Source organism: Elephas maximus, chromosome 16 (assembly GCF_024166365.1).
Source record: "Elephas maximus indicus isolate mEleMax1 chromosome 16, mEleMax1 primary haplotype, whole genome shotgun sequence".
In the NCBI taxonomy this organism is placed as follows: domain Eukaryota; kingdom Metazoa; phylum Chordata; class Mammalia; order Proboscidea; family Elephantidae; genus Elephas; species Elephas maximus.
Genome location: NC_064834.1, coordinates 20,874,304 through 20,894,251, shown reverse-complemented (window position 1 = coordinate 20,894,251; position 19,948 = coordinate 20,874,304). Strand labels below are relative to the sequence as shown.

Sequence of the window (19,948 nt, the reverse complement as noted above, 5' to 3'; positions counted from 1 at the left end):
TCAGGCCACTTAACCATTGTGCCACCAGGGCTTCTTTATCAACTACACTCAGGGAATATCAGTATAAAAACCTTTTGCTTATGCAAAATTAAATACTCTAGAGTACTCGTAGCCTTTCATCAAAGAATGACCAACATATCGGAGATTTAACAGCATTGATGTAACTGGTTGTACCAAGTATGAGGTATCAGATATATTTCTAAAATTCTTATTATTTAAGTAGATACAAGCTGCTCCTCTTTGACAGCTGAGTTCCTAGAAAATCACTAGAGAGCAGAGAGGATGGTAGTTTTGCAGTAGAATAAGCATTCATGAGTTTTATGATGCTTTAACATCATAGGGTTGCAGGTGGATACTCAAGTTCGTCCTGAACATCTGAGAATTCCAGGACCATGGACAGAACAAGAATTTCCAACTTGCCTTTCAAGACCAAGGAGAGGCTATCTATTTCGCAACTGTATTTTCTAGTAGAACTCCCATACTGAATAATAATTTACTGGGGAAAAAAATTTAAAAAAGAGAATCCTATTCAGAAAATGTCACCATGAAAATTGACAATTTTCCATATCTTTTTATTTTCAGGGGCTCTCACTTCCCCAAAGAAGGAATTTCCTTTGTTCCTTTCTCCCCCTCTTAAATTGTTATTCTCTTTATATGAAAGAGCCCCTACTTCCTATATCACAAAACAAACAAAAAACATGGCTAAACCAGTAAAAAACATGGCTGCCCACCTATAAATAAACTCAATATGATCATTTCATTCAAAGGAACAGCATTATCTACAATTGAAAAGTTACTTGCATTAAATATTAGACCACAAAACTCAATAAAGATTGGCTGGCCCTTCCTCCTTTCCCAGACAGCCTACAAATCACCTCTACAATATTTTCTGATTTTCAATGGAAGAAAAAGGAAATATAGTTGAATTACCAGTCTAGCAAACTATTAAAGCTTACTGTCTCCCCTCTTAACTCCTAGAAAACAAAGTATCAGACTTTATGTATAACCAAAACCCAAAGCCAATCTCGTTGCCGTCAAGTAGATTCCGACTTATAGCGACCCTATTATAGGATAGAGTAGAACTGGCTCATAGGGCTTCCAAGGAGTGCCTGGTGCATTCGAACTGCTGACCTTTTGGTTAGCAGCCAGAGCTCTTAACCACTACATCAACAGGGTTTCTGGACTTTATATATAGGAGTACCCAAAACCAAAACCAAACCCTTTGCCACGGAGTCAATTCCAACTCACAGCAACCCTATAAGACAGAGTAGAACTGCCCCATAGCTGTAATCTTGACAGACATAGACTGCCACATCTTTTTCCTGCAGAGCGGCTGGTGGGTTCAAACCTCTGACCTTTTGGTTAGCAGCACTGCACCAGCAGGGCTCCTTTGTAAGCCAGTACTCAATTGTATTTCACCAATCAAAAGCATACCAAGAATCAGAATTTTAACTTCTCAAAGATAAAATGTAAAAATTTTTGGCCTCACACGTAAGATGATATGGCAAATACTAGGTTTACAAAGGCAATTTCTTTTAAAGCTTCATTGCACTAATTACATCCATCCAGGGTATAAAATAAATTTTGCCAGTAAAGAGAAAAGAACTTCAATTAAGTATAAATCTTTATTCAGCACTTTTGGTGATCAAGCTTATTAATGAAGTGGGTGTGAGAAGAAACTGTCCTCAGACAATCAGGCTGTTGTAAGAAGTGACTATCGAGTGGTATTCGTGGTTTGATAGGGTGGCCCTACATGCAGCTAAAAAGTGCTTCTTACCATTGTTATTGAGCTGTTAATCTTTCTGGAAGATACATTCGTATACCTCCCTCCCCTTGATGAAATCAACCTGAATCTCCCAAGGAAGTTAAAAGGAAACTTGTGGAATACATCATGTTGAGGCCAGAGTAGCAGAGTGGCTTTAAAAACCCTAATAAACCTGTGATAAGATTACAACAGTGAAAACTCCCTTGTTGTTATGTGCTATCGAGTTGGTTCTGACTCATAGTGATCCTACAGGACAGAGCAGAACTGTCCCCGTAGGGTTCCCAAGAAGTGGCTGGTGGATTTGAACTGCTGACATTTTGGTTAGCAGCCGAGCTCTTAGCCACCGAGCCACCAGGGAAATAAGCTGAAAACCTAACCCAGCACTTTGATATCAGCTGGCACATACTCATCAATGTATGGCTTGGGTGTTATCATTTATGCACTGGATGGTTACATAACATCACTGAATGATGATTAAAATGGAACATTTAAAGATCTGTTTTTTATAGCTGCAGCCATATTACCTAAGTATTTGGTGTTTTCTACCAAGCCAGGGATGCTATAGATGTCTAGAAAAAGATTTCACATCCTTCTCCTAAGGTTATGATTCATATTTTATTGCACATTTGTGTATGTATATATGTGTGTAATTGAGTCCTTATAATGTTCCAGGAATTTATGTATATTTATTATATATATATATATAATATCTCATGATTTGACAAGAAGCTTCTTATACCTTTCATAAGCTCAATCCATTCTTTTAAATACAAGAACAGAGTTCTTCTACTGACTCCATCTTCCTGTAAGTTTCACCCATTAGTCCTGTAGCTTGTCTCCTTCTTAAAGAACTGCCCTAAAATAATTCATACCCCGTCCACACAAGGCTTCTCTTAGCCAAACTACACATCCCCTGAAGAAATGATTTCTAGGTGACTTACCATTTGCGTATCCTTCTGCTAGCTAAATTCTAGTCTGCTGGTACGGTATCCTTCCAAACCTCAGGCGCCCACTCAGGCCCATCTCACGATCATTACAAGGCAGCAGGCACTTGGTCTTATGTATTTTTACAAGAAGGACTGGGTAGCAAGCCATAAAAATCTACATATATCTTTATGGTCTTTACCTTGGTCCTTATTATGGTCTAACACACAGAGATGTGTGGGGTTTTTATTAGTTTACACTGAAGCGTAAAAGCACTAAGCAAGCTATAAATTAAAAAGAGAAAAGGTCAAAGTAGAAAAAGAAAATAGAGCCAAAATCTAATATTGGGTATTTCTTAATCTTAAAAATCCTAAATGATGGGCATTATTTTTCACATTCTTGACAGTAAGTGGAGTTACCCTCTAAGTGCTCCATTATATTCTTGGATTTAAGCTTCAGATTACTTCTATTTTCTAACTTCTAATAGAGACGTTTCTTTTGTTCACTGGTTGTTCTGTTTTGTGTTCCTTTCTGCCTGCAGATCTTGTTGCCATTCTTTGAGTATCCCAACTTTGCCTACTTTTGCAGAATTCTGCATCAAATTTTGATTCTGTTAGAAAGTCAGAGGCTAATTTGTCAGCTGTATGGTTGTAGATATCAGACAGACTAGGTTTGTCTCTAGATTATCAGATCTGGGATGTCTTCCTTCTGTCTTCCCAGCCTCCCATTTCTGTGTCTTTTCTCCATTTAGAAAGATTATCTGTACTGAAATTCCTCCATCCAATGGCACCGGGCTCTCTCGGTTCCTTATTCCTTACTAAGTATCTCTTTCTAGATGAAGACCTGTATTAAAGTATTGTCCCTTCCAAGGGCACTTGCATTTAAACAGGGGCTTTTAGCTAAATGTAAGAAACACATACACTAAGAACAAGCATAACCAGCAGGGTTGAGAATGGTACTGGAGGGGGCAAAAGGCTTTGTAAGTCCCTCAGAAACCATCCTGCACAGATCTCTCTGTATTTTTCTTAAAGATGACGTTGCACCTTCCCAAAGAAATGAAAGAAGGGCAAATGATCCTTGTTTAATTAAAAAATACATAGTTTGGGGAATTTCTTCAGTAAATTGCCATTGTACTTGAGCTCTCTCCTTCGTTTTTCTCACCTAGAGATAACACTGTTTACTAGAAAGAACTTGGGCTATGGATCCAGGAAGAACCAGTTTGGATTCGGGTTTTGGCACTTAATATCTGCAAAATCTTGAGTCTTAGCATCCTCATCTTAAAAAAAAAGTGTAAAATAATATAATCATCACAGGTTTGTTCCAAGACAGTAAAGAAACAGCATTTCTTGAATATTTTTATGTACATTATTCTAGGCACATTTCATATATTATTTAGTTTAATACTCATAAAAATCCTATGAGAATTAAATGAGAGGACATAGATAAAATCACTTAGCACCGAATTTGGCACAGAACAGTAACTTTCTCCTTCCCTTCATTAGCTCCAACTGCTAAGAATGTCAGTGCCACAATATTTTTTAACAGTTATATTCTGCTATTTATTTTTATTTGGAATGACAGGTTTCTGACAGAACTTCCAAGAAATAGAATGTAAACTGCCATAAACACACGGACATCTGGGCACATGATAAAGACTGAAGTATGATGGTGGCATATAAAGGCAACATCCTTAACCTTCCTACAAAGCCCAAACAGCACCTCCACCTTTATTTCCATGCCATTTTCCATGCTATGACACTGGCCAGTTCTTGAGGTACCATGTGCTTTCCTGCTTTATGCTTCTACTCACGTTGTTTCCTTTGTGGGAAATGGCTTTCCTCCCTCCCGAGTCCTCCTATCAATCTCTGAGCCTTTCTAAGGATCCAACTCAAATTCCATTCACTCTAGAAGCCTTCTTAACCTTTTCCTTTCTCATTTCCCATGGTATTTTATATATCTACTGGAGTCTACAACCAGAATGTTCCTTAGAACCAAGGATGGTGAGACTACATCTCACATACTTAGGACATGTTGTCAGGAAGAATCAGTCCCTGGAGAAGGACATCATGCTTGGTAAAGTAGAGGGTCAGTGAAAAAGAAGAAGACCCTCAACAAGATGGACTGACGCAGTGGCTGCGACGAGATTAAACATGACAATGATTGTGAGGATGGCGCTGGACCCAGCAGTGTTTCTTTCTGTTGTACATAGGGTCACTATGAGTTGGAACCAACTCAATGGCACGTAACGACACTGGAGTCTATGTCACAGAATAACTTATAGCATAATTATTAATGTGTCTGTGTAAGCTTTTTGAGGAAATGGACCTTCTTTCATCTTCCAATAGTAGTTGGTATAGTCATTTATTCAGGGTAGATGTCTGTTGAATTGATTTGCTGGTGATTATAAGGTTATTATTGGGAACAGTGTAAAGCTAATATTTCAACTCTTTATAGAAACTTCTAGTTACTTTTGTCAGCCTCATCTTTATTTAGTCAACATAAACATTTTTTGTTTTTTATTTTATATACAATTTTCAGCATCTACAGTCATTTCATTTATCATTTAACTATTTTCAAAATTTATTCATACAAAAATACAGTTGCTTTAATCATGTTCTAATTTAAATTGTTCCTATGTTGTGAATAACCTACTGACAATTCTCCTTATGATAGACACCAAAGGTATGAACACTTTAAGAGATATGTTAAAACGACTAGGAGCTAAGAAAAATTGTGACATATAGAAAGAATATTTAATTCTAAGTATGAAAATACCTTAATTTTAGTGGAGTCTGAGTAGTCAATTTTTGCATTAAAAACCATGTATTTGTGATCTCTCTTTGCTCACTGCCACCCCCGCCCCCCGCCACAACACTCCGGGAGAGGTCATTTGCTATTTAGTTGGATGCCTTCTCATCCCTTCCCAAGATCCATAAGGCTTTTCCTTTAGACTTATTCCAGGGCCTCTCATCTCTTACCACACAAAGTGGCCACCCTACGCTATATCACAGAGGCTGAGTCAGAGGTCTTTGGCTTCCTGATTAAACATATTTTCAAAGGAACTGTGCTTCAAAGATTAAATGCTCAAGATGATAAATGGTAATGCTCATCTTTGCATCTTTGATTATGCAGAAGGTGCATCTGATCATATAGGATTGCGCGCCTGCACTTTGCTGGGTCTCTCCTTTCCTCCTTTCTCTTCTCCCTGTTACTTCTTTTCACTGAACTTCTTTTCTCATCTCCACCTCGAATTTCTTTCAATTTTCCTCTCTAACCAACCTTTATTTATAAGTCAGTTTATACTATTTGAATATGCACTTTCTGACTAGGTGAAAAGGAAAATAGTAATAGTTTTCTATCTCTTAGGAAAGCAATACTTAAAATGACAGAGTCTGATCATTTTATTAAAAGGAGAGTCAGGAATCTATTTGTATTCAGCAGCTTTGTTTGGTTCTATAAATAAAGAACTATAACTTTTTTAAATTCTAGTTTAATTTCAGAAATAAAAATGGCATCCATCCCTAATACATTTTTAAGTCTTAATTTAACTATGATTTGTAAGACAGGGCAGATTTGAGGACTATCCACATATTCCTTTCACTTGTGGTATTGCTCAGGCTCTGGACCATGGTAATCTTTGCCATCAACAGAGCAGATTCATTTTTAGAATGGGTATAATAAGAGAATTGATATGAAACCTATTTTTAGTCATGAAAACATGCAACTATAAGGATTTTTGAAAATCTTGCACCCCACTTTTTTATCTTCTGTTTGAAGGCAGTAAGTTGTGAAATTCAGAGCCAATTCAATTTTATTCTTTAATATCTTCCAAGAATTGCATTCCCCAGATTTCACTACACTCATTCCCATCTTTTTTTTTTTTTTACTTCTAACCTATATCACTCTTGCTTACTATATACCTAGTGTTTACTTACAGTGTTTCAAAAATTATCATAATTTCCTTTGTTCCCATTCTCATAAAACAGAATAAAAGAAGTAATCAGGTCTTTGTTTTTATTTTTGGTAGTAAGGTCTGCTTAGTGTAGCTCAGGTAGATGCCCCCAGCCTCAAGGCTCATAGTTTCAAAACATAAAAACCACTATTCTGAAATTTACAGTTTTCAATTTTTTATTCAAGAGAGTCTATGTAGATAACTGAATGAAACTCAGTGGTTAATTAACTTATAACCATTCATATAGACAAGAAATTTATGGCAAAATGTATTCAGTGGTTTTCAGTGCCAAGACCACAGCTTATATTTCTAGAGGCCAAATTTGCATATAACTTTTTGAACCAATACTATCTCCCAGGGGCAGATTAACCAGTAAGTACGATATGCACCGGCTTACAGTAAGCAAGGTACCCATGGGCTTAATGGTGTTTACTTACTAATCTGTAATGAACAATTTTCATCTGGGTTTGTGGTACAACCAGGTGAAACTGTGCACTACAGATTAGTAGGTAAGCACCATTCAGCCCCTGTGTACCTTGTTCATTGTGTAACCTGTCCCTGCTCACTCCTTATATTCAACTTTAAGATCGAGCAGCGTGCTGTGTAGAAATAATCGATGGTTTAATTATTCCCATTTTGTTAGCTCAGCTCACAGTAGCCCACTGATTAGTTAAAAGGAAAAAAAAAAAAGACTATCTGATCTTCAATTTGTATTTCAACCATACCCAAGTGCAGATGCTACCTCTGGTAATATGACAGAACAGGTTTAGGCTTATAAACGTTTCCGTGTGCTCCACTACCAGCATGCATCCTGCAGGAACTCTTTTGTAGCTCCAAGTGTTGTAAAAATGCAAGTGACTTTGCTGAAGGGTCATTTTAGAGTTTAAGTAAACCTTCTCCACCTGTAATTTAAGAAAAAAAGAAAAAGCCCAACATGGTCTTAAAGACCAAGAAGAAAGGCAGTTTCAGAAATAGAAGTCCTCTGTTTATCCAGGGAGGTGCTTTACAAGGCAGACAGCTACGCCACAGTAGAGAGACAACATTTCCTCAGCTGATTCAGTTAATTAAAATGCAGAGTTACAACAGGCTCTCTTAGCGCCTGCAGCTGATGACCGAAGTCTCCATTTTCCTCCAGGGTCACACAGGACGTGGAGAGGGAAACATAACTGTACAAACACAATTTGACTCGCTAAAATCCAGCACTGTAAACAGGAAACACATTTCTCAGACACATTTTAAAAGACATTATTCTCAAGGTTTATGTCCTAAAGACAGAAATAAAGTACGTCTGAGCACAGCCAGGGGAATGCCCTAGGTTCCTCTCAAAGTAATTTTAAGTAAAATTTACAAAGAAATCTTAAGGGTAGAGTCCACGTTGCCTACAGGGATCCTCAATTCTTTCCTGTCAGATGTATGCAATCTGAATCTGATGAGCAGCCTGCCTGTGGCCGGAGTTCATGAGTGATCGGAAAAATCAAAGGCCACAAGAGCTATTTGTCACATAAACTGCAGAAGGCAATATCAGTCTGCAGGGCTCATTTGCAGAACTCCCGAGGAGCATGGGAGGAGGGGATGCTAACAGCTGCAGCCTTGACCGCACTGCCCGTGCCAGCCAGAATTCAAGCTGCGTGAGCTGAGTGTGGCTGACAAAATGGGGGAAAAATCTACAGGCAAGGTTCTTATTAGTCCAAGTTTTCATTGAATTAGTACATCGGCATGGATGTTCAAATACCTGTAAAACCATTTTAAAATAGATGGGGCCTCCAGGGTTTTAAAATCCATTCATGGAAGACCACTTTGATTTCATGGCCTAGGGCAAAGATTATAGACTTTGAGTCAGTTAAACCTGGGGCGCGGTCCTGGTTCAACCAGCAGCATGATATGGCATCAGTTTCCGCATCTGTAAAATGGAAATAGTAAGACATATCCCCGGGCAATTCTGAGCGTAATCTGAGCTAACACAAGTCCGGTGGAGGCAGGTACCCCCTAGAAGCTGGTTTCTCTGAGTGTTTCACTGAGTGTTTTCACAATACAGCAAGCAGATTTGAATGGTAAAATAAAAGTTACCACATTCAACATTTAAGTTACCAAGTCTTCAATCTATAGAAAATGATAAATATTCCTGGAGCTGAATTTATCATTCTTTCAATGGAACTTGAAAAGGTCCTACGAGGAATTATCTTTGGGAACCATCTGTTAATATCCGTTAATGGACTTGCTGTATTAAGTATTTTTCTGTTACTCTGTAACTATTTGGCTTACCACCACAACAGAACAATTCAGACATTAGGACTGTCTTTTTCTAGTAATTCAGTGCCATTTGCATTTCATGGAACCCTGGTGGCATAGTGGTTAAAAGTTCAGCTGCTAACCAAAAGGTTGGCAGTTCGAATCCACCAGTCACTCCTTGAAAACCCTACAGGGGCAGTTTTACTCTGTCCTATAAGGTCACTATCAGTCAGAATCGACTCAATGGCAATGGGTTTGGTTTGGTTTTGTGTTAAGTATTTTTCTGTTATTCTACAACTATTTGGCTTAGCACCACAAAAGAACAATTCTGATGTTAGTACTGTCTTTTTCTAACAATTCAGTGTCATTTCCATTTCATAAACATTGCTTGAAGAACCAGATCTTTAAAATCACTCTAAAATGTTGCCCTAATATCTGTCTCTCTCTCTTCTTCCCTTCATTTTTCTCCCCAAAACATGGACATATTACATTCCCCGGCACTCAGTGCTCAAGAGAAAATGCTATTACTGTTGTAATAAACTAAATGGCCTGTATATCTTAGCACCTAATTGGCTTCTAGTCAGAAATAATTTAATCACTAGGAAGAAGGGAACACAATATTAACATCTATGTTTTCAAAAACTTCAACCGAGTCTGTGAAATGATGGCCAGGTTATCCGTAAGCAAATTATCCAGAGTTACACTAAAAAAAAATGAGTATAATCCAGTTTAATGATTTAATGGACATTTATTGAGTACCTACTATGTGCAGGCATTCGAGTAGATTTTTCTTCTCAGAGCAAACAAGAATACAGATCAAAAGAAATCTGGAATTCAGGGTCGTATCACTGGGAAAGCTATTGAATTACTTAACTGGTTTTGGACATTTGCTTCTTCATAAAATATTGGATTTTCTCTTTTCAAGAGAGATTTGGTACGTGCCCTTCACTGGATGCAGGTAATAACCCATTCTTTTTAAAAGACTTGGAAAAGCACAGAGGTGAAAACAGCTGTAAGAGTTTCTAAATGACACAAGATCTACAAAGTGGTAGATATTTAACACAAACCTCACAGAGCTGTTGTATGGATTCATTAGTTAATTAGTTAGTTAATGACTTTGAAGTGTTAAATCTTATTGTTTGTTTGTTTGTTTTTCACTTTAGCACATGTGAGAGAGAAATTACTCTGCCTAACATTAGAAGCTGCCTATACCACTCTAATATACTGTATCTTTTCATGGTATAGCTTCAGGGTGTTCTTTCCTGTTCGACTTCTTTCTAGACAGCTTCTGAAAAGCCTGCCTAGACACTGATCCAACACCTCTTTATTTTTCAGTATTGGAATTGGCTTCCAGTTATAATTCAGCACAACCTTGGGAAACCCTCAGGTTTGCATAATATTACAAAGGTGTTATCTGCTAGCAATGGCATCAAGTATTACACATGCTACTGACATACAGTTTTGTACCTCTGCACAGCAAGAAAAAAAAGTTCCGTTGTAGTGATCTGAGAGGGAGTAGAGAAAAAGAAGAAGACCAATTATAAGTGCCTTGTTCTTCAGAAATAGTGATTGATTTATCTCCCGCCTACTGAGAAGGTGAGAAAGGATGAGGGAGACATAAGTAACCACTCGCCATGGAGTTGACTCTGACTCACGGTGACCTCATGTATGTCAGAGTAGAACTGTGTTCCATAGGGTTTCCAAAGGCTGTTTTTTGGAAGTAGATGGCCAGGCCTTTCTTCCGAGGTACCTCTTGATGGACTTGAACATCCAACCTTTTGGTTAGCAGCCAAGTACTTAATAGCTTATGCCACCTAGGGATACCTAGAGGTGTAACTAGATTAATGATATTCTAATATGTAGAAGGTATTTCTACAGTTTAGGAAAAAAATAGTTTTGTTGACATATAATATACACAGATAAAAGTGCACACATCATAAATGTATAGTGTGATGGATAACCAAGCACACCCATATCAAGAAACAGACATTACCAGAACCCCAGAAGACCCCTGTGCCTCCTTCCACTCACTAGCCGCTCACCCAAGGGTAAGCGCTTTCTTACCGCTAACATCTTAAGGTAATTCTTTTCTGTTTTTGTTCTCTATATAAATGGAATCATACGATATGTACTCTCTTTTAAGTCTGACTTCATTCTGGCTCAATACTCTATTTATGAGATCCATCCATATTGTTTAGTGTAGTTGCAGATCTATAGATTTCTCATTTCTGTCTGTGCACTGTTCCCCCACACCCCAACACACAGAGTTAATAGCTTTCTTATTCAAAGAATGATCACAGTGCTAGGAAGTCCATGATGAACTTCCTATCTCATGTATTCCATAGCATGGATGACTCAGCGATTGCTAGTGAGAAATTGCCTCCAGTCTTTTTGTTGTTGTTGTTGCCCCAGTAAATATAATGCAATCTTAGAATATTTTACACTTTTAAAATCTGGCCATGAACAAAGCCACCTCTTAGGAAAATGTTGAGATAATCTTTTTTTTCAGAACCCCCTGTTTTTAGCCCCCCACTGAGCTGCCCTTTCCAGTAGAGTCCTCTGTCCCTGACCTTCAACTTCTAGAAAGCCTATTCTACACTAGCAGTTGCAACAAAAGCAGTTGGGTAAACCACTTCACACAAGGTGTTAATGCCTAAATCCTTAGCTTTCGAAGGTATGGTCCCAGGACAGTACTGAAACACAGAGGACCAATTACTCTCTGATCACTCTCCAACGGGGTCTTTTGTAGAGCTGTATTTATAGACTAATGCTATGAAGTCTCCATACACTGAAGGACTCTCTTAAGATGCAGATCCATGGCATCCAATGCCATCTGTACTATGAAAGTGCTACTGAGATGTTTTTTCACTACATACGCATATTCTCTTTATGAGGGTCCATGGTAGAAATGAGGGGAGAGGGGATAGTTCTGCTCTTTCTAAATAACTTTATTATAAAAGATATTATTCATGCAATAAATCTTCTCCCCGCCAACCCCCCACTAAATTTTCCAGAGTCAAACACTTATTATGATTGTTCAGGACTTTATGACTTGTATTGTTGGCCTGTGGCATAGTGGTTAAATGTCTGCTGCTAATCAAAAGGTCAGCAGTTCGAATTCACAAGCCGCTCCTTTGAAACTATATGGGGCACTTCTACTCTGTTCTATAATGTTGCTATGAGATGGAATTGACTCAATGGCAATGGGTTTGTTTGTTTTTATCATTGGTCTACCTTCCTCACTCTTGGCTTTATCTGCTTTTCTTTTTCTGTTCAAATTTCCTCATCCTTTTTTTTTTTTTTTAAATACTGATGAACTTAGGAAGGATATAGGTAATTCAATAAGTATACACCTACTTCTCACTTATTGACTATCTTGTTATCCAACATTTCACGTTTACAACTATAGTAAACAATCTATTATCTGACAATTTTGCACGTTAACAACATACGTCTGACAGTAACAAATGCCGAGGCGTGAGGCGAGAGTAATACTGGCTGTGATGGTTAAGGTTATGCGTCAACTTGGCTGGGCCATGATTCTCAGTGGTTTGGCAGTTATGTAATGATGTAGTTATCCATCCTCCATTTTGTGACCTAATGTGCTCATCCTCTATTTTCACATAATGGATTTTCACATAACTACCTGGTCTTTGGAAACTAACCATGCTGATAAGTGAAGAGTGGGTGTAGCATCTCTTAAGGGAAATTGTTCAGTCATTAGTACTAGACCAGGCTGACCAGTGGAGGGGTGTATTTTTAGGTGGGGGCTCTTCCAGCAGTTCTTATTGGTTAGCTCTGTTCAGAGAGAATTGGAAAGGTGACATTTGATGCAATATATAATACGGCGACATATACAAAGTAGGTGTTTGATAAAGCTTTGCTGAATGCACTGACCAAAGATATCAAGTGATAAAAATAGAAGCCAAGGGAGAATGTCTAGGAAAAATCTAGATCAAGAATAGGATAAAAGATAAAAGTACTTGTGAGAAAACACAGACTGCTGTTTTCAAGAAAGCAGGACTGTTATCACACTTGTTATGTGGTATTTTGCAACTACTGGCCCAATGTTATTTTCAAGGCTCTCAATTAGAGTTCTCCGTGGTAAGATTTGATTAATACATTATTTATCTAAAAGTCATTGATTTATGGAGCTTAACCATAAAACACAGTGCATCTCATTTTCTTTCTAATATCTGTATCTACAGGAAAAATACCACAATGACATTGGGATATTCTACCCTTGACTGGAAACCCACATAAGCAATCACTCACGCTGACAATATTGAAAATATTGAATGATAACAATCTGTTATTTGCTCCCCTCTTTGCTTGGATCCTATCATTAAAATGAAGTGAAACGATTCCAAGAAACTCAGTGATAATCCATAAATCACACAACAAAACAGCCCAATATATAATCCAGTGAACAAGGAGGGGAAGGTATCAAATGTGGATTTCTTAATTAATCATTGGATTATTTTTTACATCAAAGGAATAATTCTCATTCAAATAAATTAGAGTTGTGGCTTTTTTTTTTTTTTTTTCCTGTTAAAGCTATTTGATTAGAATGCTTTGGGAAAAGCAAGTAGTCTTGCAAATAAAATATGAACACATGTATTGTCAGTGACTGGGTAAGACACTAACAAAAAATTGACAGTCTGTATTGTGATAGTCCTAGTAAGAATGAGTGTTCAAGGGGCTATTCAGTAATATAACAGAATGCAGTCAGATTTACGTAATTTGTTTTTTCAAATCTATTTTGCCAAACTCAACATAAATTTCTTGAGAAAAATCATGCTTGGAAATACCTCAGTAAACATTTCTTTAAAAATCACTAACCCGGTTTAAAAATTCTGTTAAGAAATAACTATAAATTTAAACATAATTGGAGCACCACTGTGTATATCTAAAAAACTCATACAAAAATTAAAGTCTTTTTTTAATGCTTGGTTGGCAAACACCAGCATTCATCTTGCTGAACAATTTCACAACCATTTCAATTGCTAACAATTTCACAGGGCTTGTATTCCCAATGCATGCATAAGGGATAAATACCTGAAATGTGTTGTGATTCTCATAATGTGTGCAGAGAAATGGTCACTGAAACTATGACATCGAAAAGCATTTTACAAGATTTCCGAGAGATTCAGAATCACGTGCAAAAAAACAGACATTAGATACTAAACTTGTCACTTTACAGCGCAGAAACTTCTAACATATCCTCATGACTTGTCACAATCTGGCCTCAACCTACTCATCTATTATTCTCTTGAGCAATTACCCTTTATATAACTATGCTACAACAAAACCTTAACTCACCATTCTTTAAACACATCCTTCAAAATCTGCTTCTAATTTTCTCACATCGTCTCTTCTCTCTGGAGTATTCCTCGTGGTTTTTGATGAATCCCTTATCTTTCAGCACCAGATTCAACTCTTCCATACTCTTCTGATTATTACAGTTGGAAGTATTTTTCTTTCCTCTTTCAACTACAACTGTACACTGTTGTTGTATTTTCCTTCTTCTACACCCATCATCACTTCTGACCTTGTGTTACGTTTTCCTGTGTTCATATTTATCTTCCTTTCAGGAAAGTTTTACAGGGAGGGAAGGTGTCTGTCTTAGTTTGCGAATGCTGCTGTAACAGAAATACCATAAGTGGATAGCTTTAAAGAACAGGAATCTATTTTCTGACAGTTTAGAAGGCTATAAGTCTGAATTCAATGTGCTGATTATAGCGGAAGGCTCTCCCTGTTAGCTGGTGGGGAGGCGGGTAACCTTGTCTTCTTCTGCCACTAGAACCTCAGCATCCCATAGTTTCTTGGCAGTCTTCGTGTGACATCTGTCCTCCCTAGGTTGTGTCTACTCCTGTGTTTCTAATCCGCTCTTTCCGTAACTCAGAAGTGATTCGGTTTAAGGCAGCCCCTACACTGGTACATAACAAAGAAAACACTATTCCCAAATCGGATTGCATCCGCAGGTATATAGGGGTTAGGATTCCAACACAGAGCTTTTTTTTTGGGCGGGGGGGGGGCGGCCAGGGGTTACAATTCAATCTATAACAATGTCCTACACATTTTTTTATATCCCAAGTTAGCTTAAAGCAAAGTGTGGGATATTGTATATACTTCATAAATATCTGTTTACTGAATTAATTTGTTAATAAATGAATGCAACACTTGTAAGAGTCCCAGTATATTGAAACTCTAATATGTTAAACAAGAAGTCATCCTGATTATCTCTGATAAAAAAAAAAAAAAGCTATAATATACTAGAAGAGGGATTTCATGCCATAAAACATTGCAATTCATGTATTTCATGTATTGTCACAAATATTTATGATTTTACAGTTATGTGAGTGGGCCTATATGGGAAAAGTACTGGAGATATAAAAACATTATCTCATGAATTATAAAAGCATTCTTGAGTTATAAGTGACCTTAGTAAAAAATGTAAAAAATTTCTTGAGCTGCAACCATATAATCCTTAAAAAAAAAATGAGGTAACGTGGAGGCAACACTGTGGAGGGCTCTGGAACGACGGGTTTGGAGATAGCTTTTAGAGGTTTTGTGCAGTGCAATGAATTGGATGCCATTCAAGCACAATCACACAGGGCCAGAATTTGAATTCCGATCTGATTCAGTCCCCCCATCCTCCCCCCATGTAGTCACTAAACAGTGATTATTTCTCTGTATTAGCTTCCCTTTCAACAGATGACATAATTATTCAAATACAAGACAAATCATTTTCCCCTGATATATGCTATAAAGCTACAGCTGCTAACCAAAAGGTCAGCAGTTCAAGTCCACCAGCCGCTCCTTGGAAACCCTAAGGGGAGTTCTTCTCTGTCCTATTGGGTCACTATGAGTCAAAATCAACTCAACGGCAATGGGTTTTAATGGCATACTATAAACAATAAGTCCATTATCAGTTTTCCCATGACATTTTCTTAAAAACTCTTTTGAATGGTTTACTATATATATTTTTTCTTTTTATAATTTTTATTGTGCTTTAAGTGAAAAGTTACAAATCAAGTCAGTCTCTCACACAAAAACTTATATACACACCTTGCTACATACTCCTAATTACTCTCCCCCTAATGAGACAGCCCACTCTCTCCCTCCACTCTCTCTTTTCATGTCCATTTTGCCAGCTTCTAACCCCCTTTACCCTCTCATCTCCCCTAAATGGTTTACTATATTGGAGGCACTATGTTAAATGTCTTCCTTATGATATTTCATTATTACAACAGCCCTATGGAACAGCTACTGTTTATCCATTTTCCACATAGAAAAACTATAAGGCATAAAACCTTTCAGTAACACACTTATAGAGCTAGTAAGGGTCAGAAATGGAATTTGAACTCAAGTTTTTTTGCTTTTTTTTAAACTACAAATCCAGGTTCTTAACCACTCTATCACCTTTTTGTTCCTTTATATTTATCCTTAATTGCAATTTTTTTTTTCATGAAAAAGAAATCGTACTATTGTAAATACCTACTGTTTAGAATATTTATCTTAGCACAGGAAACATTTAACACTATACTATGAAGGGATCTTAAAAAAAAAAAAAACAGTTATTGTTGACTAGATTCCAACTCATAGTTCTATACTGACACAAATGACTCCGTGTGTGTCGGAGTAGAACAGTGCTCCATATGATTTTCAATGGCTGTGACCTTTTGGAAGTAGATCACCAGGTCTTTCTTTCAAGGTGCCTCTGGTTGGACTACTAGGAGATTATGTTCACAACTGGCAGCACCAAGGGACTTCTAGAGGACAGAAAATGACGTTGAGAATGAATATAGAGATAGGCTTATCTCACTTGGCCTGACAAACCAGCTTATGTTTTTCAGAGAGTTCATCTCCAAGCCCACTTCTAAAATGACAATGAATCTTGTTCTCTAATGGGCAAAAGACCCTGTTCCAGTGCCTTTGATATAAACGGACCATACACCAGAAAAGCAGTCAATGGCCTTGCCGAATTGGCTGGCTTGCCTCTCATCCTGGATCCGTGACTTTCTGTGGCTAAGGGTAATATGGAACGTTAAGTCAATATTTTCCAGCACGCTGGGTCCATTTATCCCCCCAATATTTTTAAGTGTAAGACAGATGCTGAAATCACTTCAGCCACTGCTGGAGAGGTTCATAGCAGCTGTCACACAGCCTCACAGCTGCAGAAGTCTTTGCTGAGTTTCAAAATGAAAAACAAAAATACTCATTGTAATTGAAACTATGCAGGGGACAAAGCTTCCCAGATACTTACAAGAGTCCTGAGGGTTTGAAAAGGGACAGATGTCATGTTTATATTTAAGCTAAGAGCCACTACCTTTCAACAGCTCACAAGGAGGCACTATCAAGTCTTCAGGGAGAAAAGACATAAGCCACACAATTGTAGTATCTAGAAAGTAAATCTTTTTTAAGCTAGAAAGGACCTGGAGATGATTCAGGATATGCCCTTTTGTTTTCCATTCGATGACAAGGAGGTCCAGAAAGATTAGGGCTTGTCCAGGATGACCAAGTAAAGCTTTGGCAGACCAAGGGCTTGAAACCAAATCCATAATTTCTTCTGTCCTACACTGCTGTCTCTAGTTTGCTTTTCATTTTCTGTGTGTGTGTGTCTGTGTGTGTGTGTGTGTGGGTGTGTGTATGTGTGAGAGAGGGAGTGCATGCGTGTCTTTTGTTGTTTTGGGTTTTTTGTTTGTTTGTTTGCTTGCTTTAGGCTTTTTGTTTTGTTTTTGACAGTTACATAATGAAAGACAAGTCTGATCCGGCACCAATGCAATTTCTTCCCAAACCAGTCAGTTCTGTCTACTGAGCATCTCTCTCCTGGCTAAGGCATTTAGTTCTCCTACAGCTAAAACTGAGAAAAGAGGCCTGGACAGTCAGAAGTGCACAGCAAGAAAATAAATTGAAACAGGTATTCATCTGGGTGGTGGCTAAGCTCAGATCTCCTTTTCTGTGAGGGTACCCACTTTCCCTTAGAAATCCCTGAGACTGTTCTGGCTGAGACATGAATCGTCAAATCAGTGGCCTCTGTTTTAACATGATCAGCTTATATACAGATCTTGAGAGATTCCCGTATTCATCAAACCAAACCTGCATTCATTTAGTGCCTGTTTTACATTAGTCTAGATGCTGATGATACCAAGGTTAAACATCTGATACAGAAATGCAGCCATTATGTGATAATACAAAAAAAAATGCCATCCTCCCCGATGGTATACGTGTTCCCATTGAATGGTTATTCACTCACTAGCAATCAATCAATACACATCTATTGAGTGGTTTAGTATAAAGGGACTTATGACAGACACTGCAGGAAGATAAAAACACAAAAGCTTGAACCACATGGAGAAGATAAAGTGACGCAAAAACAAAATGATACTTTGATAATTATGACGACACATTACTAGGTAAATTTACAAGCATGGTAAGATTATATAGTCTAAACGTAGCAAAAGCATGTAGGTCTTCCAGAAGCAGGTGTTTTGAAAAAGGGACATGATGGATGGAGAAAAGAGAGATAATTTTAAGAACAGAAAATGCAGGAAAGTAGGTCCAAGTGTGGAAACTTACAGAATTCTAATTTTTCAAGGTCAGCTTGATTAACTGAAAAGGTTTAATTAGGGCACAGGGGGCGCAGGGGGGAAGAGGTGCACACACTATTTACTGCTTATGCAATAACAAGGAATGGACAGATGAATTAATGATAAGTTGATATTACCACAGTCAGATGAGTTCAGGATCTCCTGGGAATCCATTTTAATTTATAATCCAAGTGGGAATCATTATACGTCTATATGTAGTTAAAGGCCAGGGGCTCTTCTGTGTGGTCAATGCTTTTGTCCTACTGACCGTTAAATATTTTAAAAATCTGCTCTACTTATAATTCATTGTATAATTTCAACAATTTTCAGAGAAGCCTAATAAAAAAACACATTTTACACAGGTTCTTTTCCAGTTAGCTAACTTAATAGGCAACAGATGAGTGCTACAGACATCCAGAATGCAGAATATCTTTTGAAATGTTTCTACAGAGGTGCTCTGAGTAGTTTCCAAAAGCCCGAAATCATTAATATGAAGCCTGGAACCATTGATATGATTCATCCAGTAAACAAAATACAGCTCAGTGAGGAACCAGCCCAAGCCTACAGAAACCAACCAGCCAAACCAAGTGGAAGTTCCTACCCAGGTCCGACTTCAGTGACCTTAAATACAAATTTGATCCAGTATGTTTCCCTGAGGGGCCCATAACCTATCTCTCTCAAGATCTTTCCAACTTATTTGTAGACGACAAATAAATTAACCCAGAACATTATTTCCAATATCACAAGGAAGTAATTGTCTTGAAGAGGGAAATCACTAATTGTCTCTGAATGTGCTCCTACCAACAATTCAAGTTACTAAAAACAAAAATCTCTCCTGCTGAAGCCTCATATCCAATCATCTGAAGAGAGAGGGTTGAAAAAGAATACATGAATCAGAGAGATTTATTTTAAGATTTTCTATATTTTGATCAAAAGCTGATGATTACAGTATTTTTTTTCTGTACTTTTCCCACAAAGAATACATAAATCATACCATCATGTTCTTCCAGAATGCCCTTCTTAAGACAGTGATACTGGTGTACAATGGTTAGTTACGACTCACAGATTTTTTTTAAACATAAACTTCATAGATACATTACCTCATTAAAATAATAAAAGAAAAAAATTCCTCAGAGAGTTTTGTCTGTTTCCTATATAATTTCATCTTTAAACTTAAAATAGGTCTCATCTATATTATTCTTATGGCATGTCTTATAATGTGTTGACCATGTCCTCCTAGATAATATTAGACCATATAAGTTTTATTTTTTAAAAGTTAAACAATAGTTTGTATAGGCTTTTATTAATATAGTTGCTAAGAGCACAGCGTTCAGAGACAGATTCCCTGGGCTCAGTCTCACAACCAGAAGAGCAGTGTGACCTGGACTAATAACCTTTCTGAGCCTTCATTTCACTTATTATTCATTATTTTCACTTATAAAAATAATACTAGTACCCACCGCAGAATGTTGTTAAGAATATCTC

General features: G+C 37.5%; 2 protein-coding genes across 5 annotated transcripts in view; one reads left to right on the top strand and one right to left on the bottom strand.

The window, feature by feature from the left end:
* Positions 1-19,948, bottom strand: part of CTNNA3 (catenin alpha 3) — a 1,852,175-nt gene that overhangs the window by 1,064,874 nt on the left and 767,353 nt on the right. The window lies entirely within an intron of this gene.
* Positions 1-19,948, top strand: part of LRRTM3 (leucine rich repeat transmembrane neuronal 3) — a 197,682-nt gene that overhangs the window by 7,484 nt on the left and 170,250 nt on the right. The gene's annotated exons all lie outside the window — the stretch shown is intronic.